Raw genomic sequence first — 21289 nt, forward strand, 5'->3', positions numbered from 1 at the left:
TAGGGACACAGAGAGAGAGAGAAAGCGAAAAAAGGAAAGAAAGAGGAAAGAAGAGAGAGAGAGAGAGAGAGAGAGAGAGAGAGAGAGAGAGAGAGAGAGAGAGAGAGAGAGAGAGAGACCATTAGATCTGAACAGTAGATGATACTATGCACTATTGGTGAAAGGGTTTAAAAATGTCACTCCGGCCACATGGCCGGCACAGGCAATGGATTTTGGGTGTCAATATCTGGGTAAGCACAGAGTTTAAGAGTTCAGAGTCATAGAGAAATCGTCTATGACACACAGAGTAGTCAAAACTGTGCTTGAGAAAACACAATGACATCACACTGACTGACAAAACTACTTTCACTTTGAATTGTGTTTCGTTACTGGGGTAACTTGTTGTATCATTACTCATACCTAGAATTAGAGGTTTGAGCAAACCGCTGCTAGTCTAAAGGGGCGTACACACCAAACACAAATTCATCACGTTTTTTTGCGCCAATAAATTACATACAAAGTCAATGCAAAGACACGAATAGATGCAATCTCACACTGGGCACTGGAAATTGCCTTGAAAACACATGCTATTTGCCTAAAACGTGTCTTCGCGCAAGTTGAAAATATTAAACTTGAGTGATAATAATCTAAAGCAAGGAACACGATGCTTCATGTTTGGTTTGTACGCAGCACAATAGTGTTTTGGCAACATGCCACCCTTCAAAATTGGCACATGTCAGAAAATAAAAAAATAAAAATACACTTTGACCACTGGTAGAAGAACCTGAGCCATTTCTAGTGACCAGAATATAACTTGTGGGTGGCATCATTTGATTCAAGTCAGTTAGCAACAACCTAAAGACCCAGAAAACCTCAGCAACCACAAAGCAACAGCTTGGCAAAACAGTCCAACTTCTGCATAGAAAACAGCACTCAGATTATCTTCAGAAAATCTCATTTAAAATCTCATTTTTCATACTTTCACACAGCAACAGGAATTTTTTTTACTATTGAAGACACTTACAGATTATAGCTGGGCAAAAAAATATCGCCTGCGATTCTCATGCGCGTCTCATTGTTAAAGCAGGTTTGGTGATTAGTAGTAAATCGCCATCACCTGCTTTCAAATGGAGCGACAATTACTACCAAGAGCCGTATTTCACCAAGAAGCTAGGCAAAATCGTGTTCATAATCGGAGACGATCTTCCATGATTATGAATGCAATTTGCCTAGCTTTCGGTGAAATACAGCTCTGTGTAGTAAACGCCACTCCATCTGAAAGCAGGTTATGGCGATTTACTACTTATCACCAAACCGGCTTTACTGATGTAAAACGCATGAGAAACGGAGAATCGCAGGCGAATTTTTACCAGCTCTATTAAAGATAGGTTTGTATATAAAGTTAAAATTCCAATGTGTAGATTTTCAGGGGCAATTTCAACCAGGGGCTCAGTCCACAGCTCACCCATCCCTTTGAAATGCATCGAGAAGCTACGGTAGCCGTCACAGGACAAACATGTTATAGATGGAGACAACTTAAGCCCCTTTCACACAGAGATTATGAAAAAATATATACGCAAAATGTGGGGGGTTTTCTGGGATCGTTTGATTTTTGGTTAATTCGCACAGCCAATGATTTTCTGGAATCTGTGCATATATTCACATACATACCATGAAGACACGTGACCTATTTAATTGTTTCTGCATCTTGTCCACACAGAATGCTTTCCGTGAATGTTACACCAATGTTACTAGGTCCTCTTTATGGGTGAAATCCCACAACATTGTATGCCAACTTTACAAAGCACCTGTAAACCAGCATTGTCATAAAGCTCTGTTGATTATAGAACATTTATCTATGACAAAACACAACTCAATTTCCTATAGTTTATAAGAAAGGAAACGAGAAAATAAAACAGAGAGAGATAAAGAAATAAGATGATCACCAAGCTATTTCAGTTTAGAAACATGCTATAAGCGCTGTGAGTCATTAACAGCCTTTGTAACAAAACCAGCCGAATGCAACGCTCTTCAAACCCTAAACGCTGTGAAACGTAACTGAAAAAACATAGGAAGAAGAAACTTTGCTATTTCATGATCCATTTCAGGATGCACAGATATTTCTACTATCAAAATTATTTGTGTGTCATAAAACATTTGGTAATTCTATTTTGTCCAAAAGATTTTGCATTCTCAGTTGATGTAATGCACACACCCACTCTGTCTGAGGTGATGAGAAATCCAGACAGACAAATCCATGGGAACATGCTGAAGTTAACAAACTGATGCTTTCATAATTACACTGAACTGTCTTAACTCTTGACTTTGTATTTACATAACATTTAAATAATGTTATTTGAAAACATACTCTGTTATTGTATAGGGGTGATTAGATAATTGCAGGTACATTTGTTATTTGTTCACTTTAATAATTTGGGACTTATTGTTATGGATTACAAGATGTTACAGTCCATAACTGTATACATTTTCTGTAAGAAGTGCCTGATATAGCTGAAAATCAAGACTTTCTGTTTTCTGTTGTTTTGTCAGTGTCAATTCTGTTACTATCAAACTCTGTTACAAAGTAACAGTGTTGACAGCCATGTGTGTGTTTCTTTGTGTATGCCAGTTCTGTTACATACTGTTACACTGTTACCTTGGAAACAGAATTCGACAGGAACAAGTGTCCCAATTCGCGACCTCAGAAGGCGAGCACTTGGGTCTTTGAAGGTTGCACTTGAAGTCCATGAAGAGAACTAAAATGAGACTGTCAAGCCTTCATAAGACCCTTGATTTGCTACAGATGATATATGCACCCACCAAAATATTGGTTTTATTTTAGAATATATGACACGTTGATGTAGGTTAAACTAACCAACAGTATATCAAATGGCTTAGAATCAACCTTAGAAATATACGCAATATACACAAAATAATATTAATACAAAACATAACTTATAATGAATTTTGGGATAGCCTAGGCTGTAATGGATCCACTCGTTCTAACCTTGGAAGCGCGGAAAAGCATTTTGAGGCTTCATTTTAAGCAACCTTCGAAATTGGACGGCCTTACTAGCCTTCAGTCGTGCTGCTGTGACGCAATTTTTTTTCTTCCGATTAATCGTTTTTTAAAACGTGGTCGATTCAGAATCGATTCTCAAAGAGCAGAATCGATTTTTTTCCCCATATTTTTTCTGCAAACACTGAACGCAAGATTAACGTTAATCAAATTACTAGTCTTCTTCACTAGTTGTCACCCTCTTTTTTGCCTTGCGAGATGTTACCAAGGAGCCTGTCATTCTTTCATTCAGTGCTTAAAATGGCGGTTTTAGGTGCTTCATCGAAGTTGATGCCACCTTCGCAAAAAAAGTAAGAGGTATGGAAGCATTTAAGATTTCGTAAGCAAGAAGACAACTTTAGTGTTGTGGCTTTTAATTTCTATTTATTAATTACCCAACTTCTGTTCCCTATTATTTTTTATTAATATAGTATTTGTATTAAATCTATATTCATTGAGTTGAATCGAGAATAAAAACCGTCTCGAGAATCGAAATCGAATCGATTTGATAGCTTGTGAATCGAAATTGAATCGATCTGGAACATTTGAATCGATACCCAGCCCTATTCGAATGTCGCAGCCTTCAGGTTGGCACTGAATAATTCAGACAACAGAAAGTCATGATTTTCTGCTATACAAGACACTTTTTACAGAACATATTATATTGTTATGGCCTGTAACATCTTGTGATCATGACAATGAGTACTAAATTATTAAAAATACAACTATTTGAGAAAAGCATAGAAAATTATGGGACAACAAATGTACATGCAATTATTTAATCACCCATAGTTAAAACCAACTGAAGGAAGTTAGTGTACAAAAAAAGAGAGTGAATTGCGATTTACTCCAAAATAAGTTCAGATTTATGTCCATAATTTTTGTGAGAATGTTTATACATGGCATACCGTTAGGGTTGTGCTGATAGCCGATATTATCGTGTAATGACGATCGTCAGACATATCGCCAATAGCAGGCTTTCATGACGATAGGTGATGGTTATAATTATCACCATAGTTTTACATTTTACATGCACAATGCATGCTTTTTCTCACATGAGAGGATTTGTGGGCTTCACTTTGCGCAACAGAGCTCGTGACCCGCGCTGATTCCTTCTCGCACGCACCTGGTTTTAATACGCATGTCTTAGACTCTTGCTCGGACCTGAATGCTTGCGGCATGGACTTCTCCTATGAACTTGTAATGTGCATGATTCTGACTCTTCTTTGCACATGAGCTTGTAATACACGAGGCTCTGACATTTCCTTGCACTAGAGAGGTTGGCATGCAAGGGTTTAAAACCAACGGATGTCTTTTTCCCGCTCCCTGGCATGCAGGAACTTTTAGAGCGCCTGGGCTTTATTGACCCGCTCTGATTAATGCCATCAGTTTTAAGAAGGTCGCAGTCATGACAGTGTTGCCCTTGCTTCTTTTTTGTCCACCAATCAAGTAACGTGTCACAAATAAGTAAAACAACAAACAAACAAACAAACGATTAAACTACTGCCCGCCCACCGATACTATCGTGTAATGGCGATCTCACAGGCTGATGATAGGACGATCCCAAAATGGGGCATATCGCCCAAAACGACGTGCCGGTAATTTTTTCAGATGCAATATTATGCACATTACAGCACATTATATAGTGGTTTCTTTGGCAAATTTGTTCTTTTGGTCAGATTTTGCAAAAACTGAACTGCACTCAGCACTTAATCCAAGTCAAACAAGAATTAGTGACAAGGGTAACAAACCTTTTCCAAGTCTGACACTGTAGGGGTTTGGCAAACTCTGTTGAAGAGTGGCAGACAATTTAATCTGTTAAGTAAACCATACAAAAAAGCCTTTTGTGCGGCCAGTTTCACCAGTTGCTGACCCTGCTGGATCACTAATTTAACGGCACTCCACTTTGTAAAGACAAAAAACATGATTCGTTTTTTTTTTTTTTGTGATGGCTTAATGCCAAGAGAGCCTACCAACAGTAGCTGGACTGAGGGAAAAACCTTTTGGCTTCCAAGCTAAATGTCAGATGGTAAATCTTCACCTGTGGTAAAAGTTGTAGACACTTGAAACGGCGCATTATGTTACAATTCCTAAAAAGTGTTGCCTGCGTGCCATATTAAAAGCGAGTTTCATTTTAAGTTGACTAACTAGTTTAATTTTGGCCCCCGGATGCAACTGTTCATTCAGCCATGCTGGGTGTAACACGAGCCTGGGTAGCAGTCGTTATTCCCACATCTGGGCCTGAAAAGAGCGTCGACAGTTTCACCCTCTGTCCTCCAAACAATACAGCAGGATTTAAGAAGGGTGTAAAGCTTCTTTATCTGTCATTGAGAAGCTAGGGGACCCATTGAGAGGTCAGGGAAAAGGCCACTTGCGACCTAAAAGGTTGCCAGAGTGAAAGTACAACACAATAGCTGCACAAAAGCGATACGGAGAGAACTACCATGCGCTCCTAGCGGAGCAGGAGGGGTGGAGGGGGTGAACAACGTGACATTGGCCAACCCCTGGATCTCCTTTCAGGACAAAGGTCAGGCTGTTGGGCCTATAACACACAGAGCTCCCATTCATTGCCCGCAGAACACAAAAAAGAAAACTCTGAAAAGAACCGTGGCTGCTCTCCTTCATGACACACATCTAATTTAGTTCTTATTTCTTTGTTTTTTCACCTTCTAAGCTCCGCCACGATGTCCCTTTGTTTACATACCCCACTTCCATGGTGAAAATCAGGATATGACAGACACTCCTGACAATACAACAGCTTTTAAAATCAATGTTCTGGTATTGGATGCTCATTGGTCAATACAATGATTGAGCTAAAAGGTGCAATAAAAACAGCTAAACATCTGTTCACCTATCTACTGCACAGCAACCCTAAAGATTTACTAATAAATGTATAACTAGTTAGGTTTACAAATAAATAAGTAGAAAAATGGGCACTTAAATTTGTTAGGTAAAATAATACTTCTCTCTCTCATGTCTTGAAAATAAACTCAATTTTCCAGCTCTCCTAGAGTTAAGCATTTGATTTTTACCGTTTTGGAATCCATTCTGCTGATCTCCGCGTCTGGCAGTGCCACTTTTAACATAGCTTAGCATAATCCATTGAATCTGATTAGACCATTTAGCATCGTGCTCAAAAATATATGATATTACGCAGTGCCCGAAAATAGTCCTCTGCAATTGAAAGTTACCAAGGGGACTATTTTCAGGCATTGCATAATATCATTGCGCCTCTTGCAGCCATAGAACGGCAGCAAAGTCCTTGATTATTACGCCAAAATTATAGTTCCTAGCCATATCTGCCTAGAAAAATCCCAACTTTTAATTTTCTGTCATCTTGGTACACGACGTAACTACAAGAGTCAAGTTTTAAATAGGGAAAATATTGAAACTCTATGGTAATTTTGAGCGCGATGCTAATGGACTAATCAGATTCAATGGATTATGCTAAGCTATGCTAAAAGTGGTACAGCCATACCCGGAGATCGACTGAATGGATTCCAAAACTGTAAAAATCAAATATCTAACTCTAGGGGAGCTGGAAAAAGTGAAGTGTCCCTTAAAAAATGGAAGCTTAGCAGCTTTAAGACAATGACAATTATATACCTGAGATGAGAATTTTACACACAGCGCAAGTCTTGTCTAGTTTCCCATTAACTTCGTAGAATCCGAAATGTGCCCATATGTCTGCTTTCCATGGAAAAGGGTGCGTTTTTATTGTCCACTCGAGGCCAGAAAATAAACAGTGACATAATCGATTATGGCACTTTGCTGCATTGATGCTGAATCAGGCATGCGCGCATTGCGATGCATCGCCAAATCGATTATTGTTGACACCCCTCTTGGACCTCAACAGTTTACAGCTTCAATGCAGCCCCAAAGGGCTCCAAATGATCCAAACCGAGGCATAAGGGTCTTATCTAGCAAAACAATCATAATTTTTACCAAAAATATATTTATATATGTTCTTTTAAACCACAACTTCTCATCTTGCACTAGCCTTGTGACACGGCAGCATGACCTTACATATTACGTAATCCCGTTGAAAAGTAACGCATGACGTATGCGAAACTACCGCACCGATTTTACAAGTGTGGAGAAAGAGGACCGTTTCAATATTGTTGTATGTGTAATGATACAAACTATTATCTTTGCAATTTATTGAAATGATGTTTATTTAAGTGTGCGTTTCACGTATGTAACGAGTGACGTCTCGACGTGATTAGGTAATACGTATGATCGTGCTGGCGCATCACACAGCTAGTGCAAGACGAGAAGTGGTTTAAAAGTAAATGTTTTTTTTTTTTTTTTTGCAAAAATAAGACCCTTATGACTCGGATGGGATCGTTTAAAGCCCTTTGAAGCTGCGTTGAAACTGTAAACTGTTGAGGTCCACTAAAGTCCAATATATGGAGAAAATTTCTGGAATGTTTTCCTAAAAAAAAATTACTTCTTCTCGACTGAGCAAAGACAGACATAAACGTCTTGGATGACATGGGGGTGAGTAAATTTTTTTTAATGAAAGTGGAATATTCCTTTAATGAGTAAATACTTTCTAGATCAAATAAGGACATTTTTGAACATTAATGACTGTTGTCTCTTAAACTATTATATACTGTTCTGCTCTTAATAACACAAAAGACATCTCAAATATAACCCAAAAAACTCAGTTAAAACAAGAGCAGAGAATAATGAGCGCTAACCAGTCAAACCAGTTTCAACACAAAGACACTCACAAGAGTTTTAAAGACACAAACATCTTCCCCAGATCAATTACCCTGACCGCCTATCAATCTACACCACAGGACAGCGGGACCCATCTGTAACATACTCTTACAAATGACCAGAAGTAAAAAGAGATCATGGTGAAAAGGCAACCAAGCGAAAAGTAAAAATGATTGTTTATTAGTCATCATGAAATGTTACAAAAACAACCCTATTGATAACACACAATGCAGCTGACACAAAGAAGCACGGCAAACAAAATCAAGTGAGATAAACTGGAATTTCATGTATCACCGCCCCAGCCTCTTCATGTGAACAATGTTACACGCAGCCGTTGTGCCAGTGTAGGTCATCTGACCGAGGTGGCTGCCTGCCAACCGATATTACAGGGTGTGGCATGTCTGCATACACAAAAACTAGAGCAAAACAAACCTCTACTGACCAGCTTTCCTGGCATAGGATGAGGGGGAAAAAGAGGGAGGGACTGTACACAAGCGGAGCCTCTTTTAGAGGCAACATATGTTCTCTCCAGGCCTGCGATCCGTCATAGCCCTCGCGTGTTCCCGTCAACCTCGGACAGGCTAGAAGGAAGCGATGAGGTTGAGAAGATGGTGGACATTGTCTGGGCAGATGGGCTACGTGTGGCGTGGGAAGGGTTAAGTCTATGGAGGACCCATCTGCAGCCTCGTCTGTTGTGCAGGCTGGCTCCCGCTTGGCTACGACGGTGAGAACGGACACAAAGTCGCACTGAGACTTCTCTTTACATCTCTGAGCAGCTGATTACCTCTGACACAAAGATCTATGGCCCCCATAAACCATCTTCACTGGAACAGAGTTCATTAAAAGGATAGTTCACCAAAAATGAAAATTCTGTGGTCATGTTGTTATAAACCTGTATGAATTTCCTTTTTCTGGTGAACACAAAAGAAGATATTTTGATAAATGATGGTAAGCGCACAGCTGATTGTAACCATTGACTTCCATAGTAGGAAAAACAATACGATTGAATTCAATGAGTACGGTCAACTGTAAGCTTACCATCAATTATCAAATATCATCATAATTTTTCACGATACTTCCATAATATTTGTTTTCTTACTATGGAAGTCAATAGTTACAATCAGCTGTAAGCTTACCATCATTCATCAAAATAACAGAGGTTTATAATAACATGAGGAAGAGAAAATTACAGAATTTTAATTTTTGGGTGAACTCTCCCTTTAAATAACAGCAGCATACTGCACCAACTATTGCGAAAGTATACTTTATGCATTCAAAATGTTAGGTATAAAATACCTAACAATATTACCACTTTACGTTGCAAACCACAATACCATTCCAAACATAGCCTATGTCCTGCCAAACTCTCTGCAAAAATACTAGTAATGAAGGAATAACACGTGTCATACTAGTTAACAAACCAGAAAAGCAAATAAATGATCAAATCAAACATAAATTCTTCTCCACAGTAACAAGTTCAGGCTCATTTCGTGCTGGTTCTGTCCACCCAGCTGGCAGGAATCAAAGCCAGGATCTGGGAGGGGGTACAAACACACACAAAGATGGCTGCTGTCAATTTGAGCCCTGTGATATCGTGAACACCTGGTTCCGGAAGAGCTCGAACCTTCTCTAGAGTCAAAACATGCGCAAGCTCAGATCTCGCAGCGAGGCTCGGGAGAGGTTAATGCACAAGCACGCAAACCTGCCCACCTGCTTAAAGAATGCTCCGAGATAAGAGTGGCTTTAAAACGTGCAGCGACAGAACATCATCCCTAAAACTAGAAACAAAACATAGATGCTATTTGAAGATCAAACAATTGGAAATGAGATAAATAAAAAGGCTTTTCAATGAACAAGGCTTTCTTTGAAAGGTCAAAAACTACAGATGTTGTGGTGACAACAACCAATGACTTCGCAGCAAAGACTGTGACTATTAATGGAGTGAAGCTTGCATAATCTTGAATACTGTTGTCAAGCATAAATCTCTAATAGCAAGTAACAGTACAGAAACGTTACAACAACCAGCAAATAATTTGCTTATTGACCTTACGTCCAAAAAAATATGCAAAAACTACAATGCACAGAGCAGAATCCCTTGCAACAACTAGGCTTGGGTAAAGAGAACCGGTAAAAAAAAAATTTGGCATTTCGATTCTATTTATTGATTTCTGACTTTTTAGTAATTCTTGCACGGCGAACAGCAGTGAGCATTTTACAGTTCTATCTATCTATCTATATGCCAGGACCTGTGACAAACTTTCTCACATTACACAAATGCACAATTCATTACACTCGCCACTATGACGAATCGCAGCAAACGTTCAAAAGTTTGGCAAAATTTTGTGAAAAAAGACGGTAGTACGAAAGAATCTACCGTGTTTAAATCTCCCAGAAGTGGCGACTCCTACAACGCACCAGATACAGCTAATATTAGCATTAGCAGCCTCTAACACTAAGGTAAAAAACACAGATTCACCTTTGAATTAAAACCGCATATGGTGAAATGCCACCACATCCAAAAGCCAGAGGGCGCTCTCGTACCGAAACTTCATTTGTGCCGCAGTAGTACAATTACAAATGCTATTCCATGAAATGTTTATAATCATATTTATATCGCTGTTTTTCAAAATTGTTTCAGGTATTTTCATGATAATAAAGAATATTTTGAATGATTGTGTTCGACAAGTGTTGCTTTTTAAAAGCACATTAAAAATGACTAGATTGATAAGGACTTCCTACTGTTCAAAAAGCCGTAGTACAAGCACGAGCTATGCATAAAACACAGAATCGGAGCCTTGCGATTCAGAATTGATTTCAGACAGATATTTTTAATGCATTGTCACAGCTCTACTTTACATAACTTTTTGAACTATTAAAATCATTCAGTTATTGCAAACCATTACGATATGCACGTTTGCGATATTTCCGTTCTTTTCATTTTTGTAACCCTAACACCAGCTAGGGTGGAGCACAAGCAAAAAAAGAAAAAAGAAAGCTCAACGCTCATTAATGCGATATTTCACAATATTCGCGCAACAGGAGACAGCACACTTGAAGTAACAAGCCTCTTCTCTCACTCGGTTTCTTGTTTTCACATTGAATTATCACAGCAAGCAAAGGTCACGCCTCTAATGAGGGAAAAGAACGGAATGCATGCACACTGAGGGATTGCGAACAAGGACGCCCCATCCCAGGAGTGCTATTGGCTTGTGACCAGATGAGGGACACTTGATAGCAAGGTCACTGTGCTCTGTGCTGGCAGGAGTGACTGTAGGCCCAAACCAAGGGTTTGGGTTGCCGATGTTCTGGCCTTTAATGCTAATGTTACGGCTCTCTGTCCTTTCAAATAACTAGAAAAACGGTATAGAAACCAAAGCCTGTCTGATATAAACCAGGAGAAAACCGGCTTATTACTGCCGTCATTATGGTCAGATGCAGCTTTTTTCCCCTCGGTCTGCCTCTTTTCAGACGTTCGCCAAAATAGGTGCTCTGCAATTACATCCCACAGATAAGATGCAAAATGTCACTGCCCTGCTATAAAACTCACCATTATCTTGCATAAAATATTACCGGTAAGCTCAGACTAACTGTGCTTCTAATGAAGGTCACACTTTACAATTTGGTAATAAGAGAGTTTACAGAATGTGCCGCAGTGGACAACAAACTATTTGTGACGCCATTAAGCACATGAAGATGCAGAAACCATTCAGTGCTGTCAATCACAAACGTCAACATCGCAAGACATAATTTTTACATATAAAAGAACTGACGATGTTTTCACCACATATCTGAGATGAAGAAAGCAACAGGGAGTTGAAAAATGCCATTCCACCGACCAAGAAACACTACATTGTAAATCATTACATATCACTGCTTGCATAATTCAAGGCTATCACCAGATGAGAGACGAAAACGCAGTTAGCTAACTTCCTGTGTTCATTCTGCTCACGTCTGATGTAAAATACATGACACAATTTAAAATAATCAACCTTGTTAGCACAAATATGGCTGCCGATTCCAAACACTGACTGTGTGAACGTCCCAAGATCGAACGTAAAGGGTTCTCTTACTGTCAGCAACATTTACACGGCACAGTCATCATGATTCAGCCAGTGAGAGAGGCGGGTGGGGGGGAGAGAAAGAAAAAGCCAAGGGGAAAACCAAAACGTCACTGAGGAATGAAAAGGAGGGGGCACAGAGAGCAGGAGGGGAAGGGGGAGGTTAGGGAGCTGCATGCATGCAACACCAGATTTATGCTCGCATGGCGCATGCTTTGTTTGTCAAGAAACAATCTGCGAAGAGTCTTTAAAGAAATGCTACCACTACCACCAAACACACTCAAACAGACGTTGTAGCGTCTCATGCTAAGTTTTGTAGCATAGTGTCGCATTCTCTAATCCACAATACAGTGACATTTCAGACACAGTGAACTTTAATAACATTTTATAAAGCACATATGAGCTCAGAAACTTTAAGCTACCATGACAAATGGTGAAAAGGAGGAGTTCATTTATCTACTCTGTGTGTGAACGCGACACGCGTGCGACCCTAAAACTGATGCTCGACGGTCAGCATTGTGCAGCCACAGCAGTTGACATTTCATACGCTTCCTGTATTAGCAAAGGGAAAAGGAATTTCTCCATTGTACTGTCACAGAGAAGATAAAACACATTACATTTACAAAAAATCCAATTACCGCTTGGAGATTGAGTTGAAAGGGCTTCTATGGAAAACAATGAAACATTTCTGGAGCTCTCTGCATTCTTTAATCACCATGCGACTGAACCAGCATGTTAAAATCATGACTGCCCTGAGGCACCATGGGAAGGCTCTTTGACCCATATCAGAACATTAAAATTCGCTGGGTTGTCAGTCAAGTGGGCTTTTATTTGACACTGTGTAAAGACATAATGCAAAATCATGACGAACAACATCAGCAAAGCCCAGGGGAAATCACCCAAAAGTCATTTATACAGTGCTGCCCTAAAAATAAAAAGCAAAACCAAGAATGTGTAACCTGCAACAAGTGACTGAACAAACCAAATAGTGCATTTATATGAAATCGCACCAAGAAGCTTGAGGGTTCAGGTTCTTCAAGGCCGACAAGTTTTGCATCGTTCCCCTCTATATTTAGACTGAGGGTAAAAACACAGGCTGAGCAACTCTTTTTGGCATACCAAATCACACCCTTTACTGTCCCACCACAGCACCCAGACACTATTTTTCCACTAACTTCTCCCACAGAAAGTTTATTATTTCATGGTATGGGACAAACAGTGGTTTGCCAACAGTGCATGAGATAAGCTTTACAGTCTTGGCAGTAGGGCTGCGTATTGCGACTAATGTTTCGTATTACTTTCAATTAAATCTATATATTTCATTAAAATTTTTAGTTTTGCAGACAATTTATTTTGTGTCCTTTCACTTTAAAGCTGCGTTCACACCAGCCATGGTAGAGGCGGCAAGCGCAAGTGATTTCAATGTCAAGTCAATATAAAGACGCGTTGGCGCGCGTCTTGGGGTCTCGCGGAGTGAATGAGGCGTTTAGCACGGCACGGTAGACGCAATTCCGCCTCATTCGCTTGAATTGAGCGCTGCCTCAGAAAATGCACGAGTTGAAAAATCTGAACTTTGGCGAGAAAACATGCCACGTTAACCAATCAGGAGCTTGCTCTAGTAGTAACGTGATTACAGGAAGCGGGCGGAGTCGCAGAAGCAACTCACATGAAGCGAATTTCCATGTGAATGTCACGATGACAAGAATTTCACACGTGAATGAAGCAAGTACACCTTAAATGTTCAAGCTTCCAACTACACTCGGTAGACGCGGATTTGATGCCTCAAACGCGTCTGGTGTGAACCCACAGTAAGACCTATATGGAATGCATGGATCCAATATATTGTTACATATGCGTTTACTTTCTGAATTGTTTACATTCGCACAACAAACTATGTTTACGAGGATAATCACGCCGTTATGAAATATGTTTGTGTAAATATGTCCGTTCAAGCCAAGGAAACATGAACCAAGTATTTGCATGCTGACTAAAGTCTTGAGATGCGGCTTGCTGGGCATATGCTTCGGATGCACGCACACAAAACTTCTCAAACAACGCGTGGATAGCTCCTTGAAATAGCGTCTTTTTTACTTAATAATATATAAGTTGTCAAAGCCTAAAACACAAGCAAATAATAACCAAATGCATAAATGCCTTCCTTTGCAAAAAAAGAAGACAGGAGTAATGTGGTGATGTGTCAGAGGTGCATTTTCTTGCTTGTAAGTGCTTTGTGCAATCTAGAGGAAGGGCACCACACCCATAAGAGATATCTAGTGCTTCCTCTGACTTGGTGCTTTATATCATACCGAGCTTTCAGGTCTAAACAGGGTTTATTACAGAGGTGAACTACATCAGAACGAAAATGACCAAATAAGCATCTACAGCACTGAATGGTATGCTGACATCATCCACCCATCTGATGTAACGGGCATAATAATCTCTTCTTGTCCTGAATCAGACTACATTGAAAATAGTATGATAAAGCCAGAATGGTATACTATTTCTGATTCATAGATGTATGCTTGCATAATAAACAAAAACACAGAGTGGGTTTTATGCCACTAATGTCTGCAATTTAAAAAAAACGCAATGCATAGACATGCAAAAGAAAAATGCACTAAACAAATGGGCTGCATTAGTATACAATGATACCGGCTTACTTTATTATGAAATACATCTTAAAATATTCAGGTCTTTCCCCATAACCAGCAATAAACCTACTGCTACTATTTTTAGTGCCCAAAAGACTGCACATTTGGAGGTAGCTGTAGAATTGTCATCATTGACAAGTCTGACAACCAGTATAGCATCACATCTGTTTCATGTCCTTGCAACACCACATCTAAACCGCAAAACTTCTGGTTTCTGCTCATTGTCATTTCATAGTACCAGTAAAATGGCCAAGCGCAAGACACGACCCACAGAAAAATGCTAGACTCACTAAGCCCCAATATCCAAGCAGTTTTCATGGGGATTCATACGTATATTACGAGTTTTCTAATTCATAGTGAAGTAAATTACACAAAAACGTATGATAAGAAGAAACAATAATTATACCAGTGTTTCCCATACATTGGTTTATCTGTGGCGGGCCGCCACAGAATCAACACTGGCCGCCACAAAAAGATTTTTCATGATTCCCATTTACATTTTAATTTTACTAATTAAACCGTCTTAATTCATTGTAGCGAGCGCTCAGCGTGCCTCCCTCCTCCATCTCTCTCTCGTTGCTTGCAGCGCCTCAACAGCGTGCGCCTCCTCCCCTCTCTCACGTGACGTGCGGCGCCAGCGCGCCTCTCTCAAATAACACTGAAAAGTATTTTAACTCTGCGTACTTTGTTTTGCGCGTAAACGCCAATGGTCACGGATGTTACTGACAGAGAGGACAGCTGATCGAGTTCATCATGAGTGACTTAACAAAAGGTTAGCATTAGTGTTTACCACACATACCCGTTCTGGTGTGAGTCTGCGTCCGAGCTCTCTCCCTACCTATGATGCGGTATGCCCGTGCACGTGTTATGTAGTAACAGCAACCGTGTATTTTCTCATATTTCTGAATTTGCAACAAATTGTCTGTGCTATACGGGATATACAACAAAACTACCACTCGTATTTAAAATAAAAAGCGCTCATAACACAACAACATTGATGAAAAGAGCACCATCAGTACAGCCTCAATGTAAATGTATGATGATTTTGTCAGATGAGGGTGCATTTTTAGCAGCAGTTAAAGAAAGAGCTGATTGGATTAAACAAGGAGTTACTGGGTTGTGTTTAGTCACTATTTTATATAGACAACAGAACAAATTATGTTTAAAAATAGCATTCAGTTGTGTTAAAATGCAATATAATGTGACAGATCAAAGAGTAAAACACGACGCAATGACGTCACATATATGCTAATCGGCGTGTGACGTCATTACCGCCACAGTCTCTCAAAATCCTGTGGGAAACACTGTATACCCCACTTCCAAACCTAACAGGTGTGAAAGCAAGTCGCACAAAGTTAGTTGTACAACTTAGCCACCGTGTAAAATATGTACGGATTGCGGGTGCTTGTGAAACATAGTTTAAAACAATCCCATCACACATTTATCCATCACGGGATCACCGGTTTCCTCTCATCTCTGTGCTCAAGATACAAGCGAGATGTCACTGTGTTATGATGCAAGATTTTTGCACGCTCACCACAGAACCAGGCCTGTTCAAAGCACACAGAGTCTTTCAGCAGCAGATTACCATGTGGGCCGCCAAGAGGGGAAGAAGGGAGGAGAGACCTGGGAACAAAGCCTCTATAGTTGTCTCAAGCCTGGCTATGAGAGTTATGTAATTTGACTGGCAAGGCAGCGTTCCCCCGCTGGAGTGCTGCAGACTAATCCCGCCGAGGGACGAAGCTACGCTGGAAAAATGAGAGGCACAGAAAAACATGCTTGTAATGAGCCGAGACATGGCAGAGGGCTTCCTTTCATCTGCGGCGGTGCCAAACGCCGCCCCTTTCGCAGCCAGCAGATAATGCAGCAAAAACCATCAGATCTGTGGTGCACAGGCTTGCAAGGAGAAATGGAGGAAGAGCTGGCTGGAGCGAGCGCCTCTGCTAACCATCAGCGCGGCGGTTGGATTTAGAGCGGTTAAAAATAAGATCTGATTCTGATTTACTGCCCCGGGTGCCTGGAAACCATGTGACTGGCATCACATGACAACGAGTGGAGGGGTGGCGCTGGGGGGAGACGAGAAAAACACACACACACGCCGTGCTGCCTGCATAATGAGCTTTGTGATCAGTCTCCTTGGTTTCCACTGACGGTAAGCAGATATGGTCTGATTTCAGAGGTAAACACCAGAAGATCGCTGAGCTACGGAGGCTCTATAGGGACAAATACCAATGGGAAGAAAACGAAGGAAATATCAAGGGTTTGGGAGGGTAAAAGTAGCTTTATTGCTGTCAAATATTTGCAGGGATTTTCTATTTGCCTAAATTTTATTATAAGAAACTCATACAGGTTTGAATTTTTATTCGTAGTGCATCGCTTTGGTTGATTTGAAAAACAGCAATGGGGGTACGACAACATCTCTACAGAGGTGTAGACTGCTGCTGCTTACCGATGAGCGAGGACGGTCGCATGAGCTACATGCTAAAGAGGGACTCTAGATTAAAGACAGTGAGCTCTCTGCAAGCAGTGACCCATTTTAATAACAACCCCTAAACACACACACATATACACAGAAGACAACATCCACACTCAAAAACAAAAAGGCGGCAACAGGCAGGGCCCGGGCATGCAATAAGCCCTGTTCTTAATGCACACATTCCAGAGCTAAGCACCTAGCCATCCACCTGCCTGTTGGTACTAGCAGGGCGCCAAACTCAACGGCATTACGTTCACACAAAAAAGCACATGTACTAACATATATATCCTTGATTTAACCAGGATTTCATCATACCTGGTTCTCAGACAACCGAAACAAACAACCAAACTCAATTTTGAACAAAGGCACTGTGAGCTAGGCCTCTCCAATGTTACATAAGCCAAACGCTACTTCCTAGTAAAAAGAGGAAACCGTTGACAACATCTCATTCCTTGCAAGCTGCAAAACAAAGGTAGCAAGGGCTTACCGATTCCATGGCCGTCTTCAGATAGGAAAGATTAAAATCCAGCTAAAAATGCTGAAGATGTGGCTGTAAAGTCCGAGGAATTCTGCAAAAAGAAACAAGAGGCAGATTAGTTTCATGAATGCTGACGTAACACATTTTCAACAGGACAATGCAGGTATATCTTACTGTTCTCTCTTTGTGCTCACGCACAGACAAAGAGGCAAATTAAAGTATCTGGGTCAAAGTTACAGTTCTGCACTTCGAGAGGAGGCGTTTATCTGTTTTCATGGACAGTTAGAGAGCTTTCTAAAGGTCATCATCCAGGACACGGTGGACACATTCCTGTTACTGTCACCTAATCCTACTTTTTCCTTTTGCAACAGTTTTATGGCTTGAATTAAATTTCTACGGCCTCTATCTTTACTCCAACTATAGGAATGGCATTAATACCGCCTGGAAATATTGCATTTTAAAGAGGACATTTGATGAAAATCTGACTTTTTCCATGTTTAAGTGCTATAATTGGGGCCCCAGTGCTTCTATCAACCAAGGAAATGTGAAAAAGATCAACCCAGTAACTTAGTTTTGGTAAACCATTCTGTGCAAGCATGTGAAATATAAGGGGGTAATACCACCACTTAATCTGCACTATTCAACCACGGCACTGCCATTTAGAGCAGAGATTAACTCATTTGCATTTAAAGGATCTATATGGTATTTTGAGCTAAAACTTCACATACGTACTCTGGGGACACCAAAGATTTACTTGACATCTTAACTTGCCAACTCGGCTACAACAATACACATTCAGATACCTCTGTCAAATATCAGTCTATTATATCAGTGTTCCTGTACAGTTTAGTGGTAGAGTAAAAAAAATGGGTTCCAAACCAGATTTTTTTTAAGTATGCCTTATAATGCATTGTAAGTCATGTTTGGATAAAAATGTCTGCTAAATGCATAAATGTAATAGGAATGGGGGGAACCAGAATTGCAGGAACCAGGCGCGAGTAAAACAAGCAGAGACACAGGCTGCGCACGGGCTTTAAATTAAAACCCCTCGTCACTTTAGGAGAAGCGCCGTTTTGGTTGACGTGCCTTTCACGGAGACAACACGGCCATACTCGTGCTAACTCTATTGGTAAGACTGTCACAAAGACTTTCTTCTCATATTGCATCCTTTCTACACTTGTGTTGGGTGACTGCGAGGTGGACTGCGAGTATTTTCAGAGAGCCTCCCCGTCACGTGGTGGTGGACAGCCAATCGCCGGCGCTTTAGGTCCTTACACGCAGGTACAGGCTCACAGACACAGGTGCTTTTGGAATCGAAATTTGGCATCGAAAGATAAATAATTTTTTGATACTCAAAGTATCAAAGTTTTTCATTCGATACCATAAAAGTATCGACGTTCGGTACCCAGCCCTAGTGATCCTACCCCTAAAATGTAACGTCACGTAAATGTATTTATTGTGGAATTAATTGTTTACAGTGTTGAAGTCACAGTATAGACGGCAGACAATGCAGTCCACACCCAGATGGGGTGTCTGTAAGGTTCAGAGACCCGGAAGATACTCCCAGCAGGAATGTGCCAGATTGGATTAATCCAGAGCGGAGAGAACTTCCTCTTAATGGGACTGCAAAATGAGACCATAATCTTACCAAGAAAATCCTCTAAATACACCGAACAAGAACAGTCTGGTCTCAACTCACAAATGCAGACTGGGAAGACATAGCAAAACCTAGGGCTAGATGACATGGCTGAAATTTCTATACGACACGGTATAAATCCGATAATGTAAGAACGTTAAAGCTTTGGGATAAACTGCAAAGAATGCCTACAGTAAATGTCTGTACCTACAAACTTCTGAACAAATAAAGAGATATATATATATATATATATATATATATATATATATATATATATATATATATATATATATATATATATATATATATATATATATATATATATATATATATATATATATATATATATATATATATATATATAGATATAGATATAGATATAGATATAGATATAGATATAGATAGATAGTTCCATAGTTTTGCTTTTATTGTATTATGTTAAAAAAAAAATTATAGCCCAAGCGAAAGTGACCCTAAAACTTTTGAATGGTAGATGCTAAAGATAGTTTGGCAGAAAAATGTATATTAGATATACTAGCATACTAAATTATACATATTATACTCATAATAAGACAAGTATAATAGCTGCATACATACTAGGGCTGTGAAAAAAATATCGATCCTGATAGTTTGCTGTATCGATAGTGTATCGATATTCCGATCTCTACTATCGATATTTTAAAAACCATCAAATCTCTCTGTGTGTGTCAAACGGCCTCCTCCGCCGCTGCTGTTGTCGTCACTGTTCAGTTGTCTGCCATATACGTCCATTCGGCCAATGTCTCAGAAGTTAGAGGGAGTGAGAAAATGGCAGAAAATTTAAAAACACCTGCAGCTTTTTTTTTGTTTTGTACATTTTCAAGATATATAAAAAAGTATCGCAATGTATCGCAACGGATTGTATTGTACCGTGATACATTGTATCATGACCAATGTATCGTGATACGCATCATATCGGGAGGCCCTTGCCAATACTGGGCACCTGATGGCTTAAGCCTATTTTTCTCATCCGTAATTCAGTTTGTGTTGCATAACATCTCCTGTTCTCCCTCCCTATATGGTGTCACCATTGGAAGCTATGACTTCACGTGAACTAATCCCGCACCTCCTTCTCGTACTTCTGAGTGCCAGCTTTAAAGTCCAAACCAGATTTATTGATCACATGGTGACAATTTGAAGTGACATGATTTGAAGTGAGGTACAGATGAGCGATTCAAATCCGATCCGGCATCCCGTTTTCCTGGCCATCCTGGAGAGCACGGCTCATGGTTGTTTAGCTACGAAAGATGCCACAGGAGCGCAATTAGGAACATGTGCTTTAAGACATGACGTGAACAGCCACGGGGCGCTGTACTGTATATTGAAATATCGGAAATGTGTTTAAAAACCATACCATAGTTATCTAAAAAAAAAAAACTATAACGTGAAATATACTGATACTGATTTTGTTCAGCATAGGGTTGCTGCGGTGACAGAATTTTCCCACCGGTTAATCGGTGCGTGACAAACCCTGTGATACCGGTATCAACGCGTGGGAGGGGCTTATAAATGCGCAAGCAGACGTCCGCTTTTTACTTTCACTTTTGAATTACGCAACTTGTGTACACTGCGTTAAATCGTGTATCAATTTGCGTGCAATGTGAGTGCAACAGCTGGTTTAATTAAGAGTCAATGTGTGCAGGTAATTCTCACAGAACCCGCCAATCCCAAGCAGAGCAACCGGCTACTTCTCCATAAAAGCGCTGCTTGAATGATGGGTTTATTATTTTTCTTATTGAAAAATACAAACAACAAAACGATCTCGCGTATATTAAACATCATATATGGATATTATAACAAAAACGAGTAGGCACGCGGCTTCTGCTATCGTCTGGTCAGTCAGCTCGCCTCGCACACTCTGACATGAATAAATGAAATCTGAAACCTGCTGCTCTGTGATGTGACGCACGTTCAGCTCCGCTAAATTCAGGCAGCAGACACATTCAGATGTTAGTGTTTGCTCTCTCTAACAAAACTAAATGATTTAATTACAAGAAAATATCAAAACGATGTTGAAAGACGGTGTCGCGGTGTGCAAGTGATCTAACCGGTAATCACCGTTTTACAGACTATCGCGACAAGCCTAGTTCAGCTCTAGCCAAACCCATTCTAAGCTTCTAGTTTAAACCACGTAAAAATCCAGGCTATAATCAAGACACAAAATATCTTGAATTTATAGATAATAAAGG

The 21289-nt window shown here is 40.1% G+C and overlaps 1 protein-coding gene across 1 annotated transcript in view; it reads right to left on the reverse strand.

Annotated features, from left to right (window-relative positions):
* The window catches only part of ankrd11 (ankyrin repeat domain 11), a 143680-nt gene that overhangs the window by 87874 nt on the left and 34517 nt on the right, over positions 1 to 21289 (reverse strand). Inside the window, exon 2 of the mRNA XM_055216289.2 lies at positions 17435 to 17516. The gene's annotated coding sequence lies outside the window, so the exon portion shown is untranslated. The remainder of the gene's footprint in view (positions 1 to 17434; positions 17517 to 21289) is intronic.

Source organism: Misgurnus anguillicaudatus, chromosome 21, assembly GCF_027580225.2.
Source record: "Misgurnus anguillicaudatus chromosome 21, ASM2758022v2, whole genome shotgun sequence".
Taxonomy (NCBI): Eukaryota; Metazoa; Chordata; class Actinopteri; order Cypriniformes; family Cobitidae; genus Misgurnus; species Misgurnus anguillicaudatus.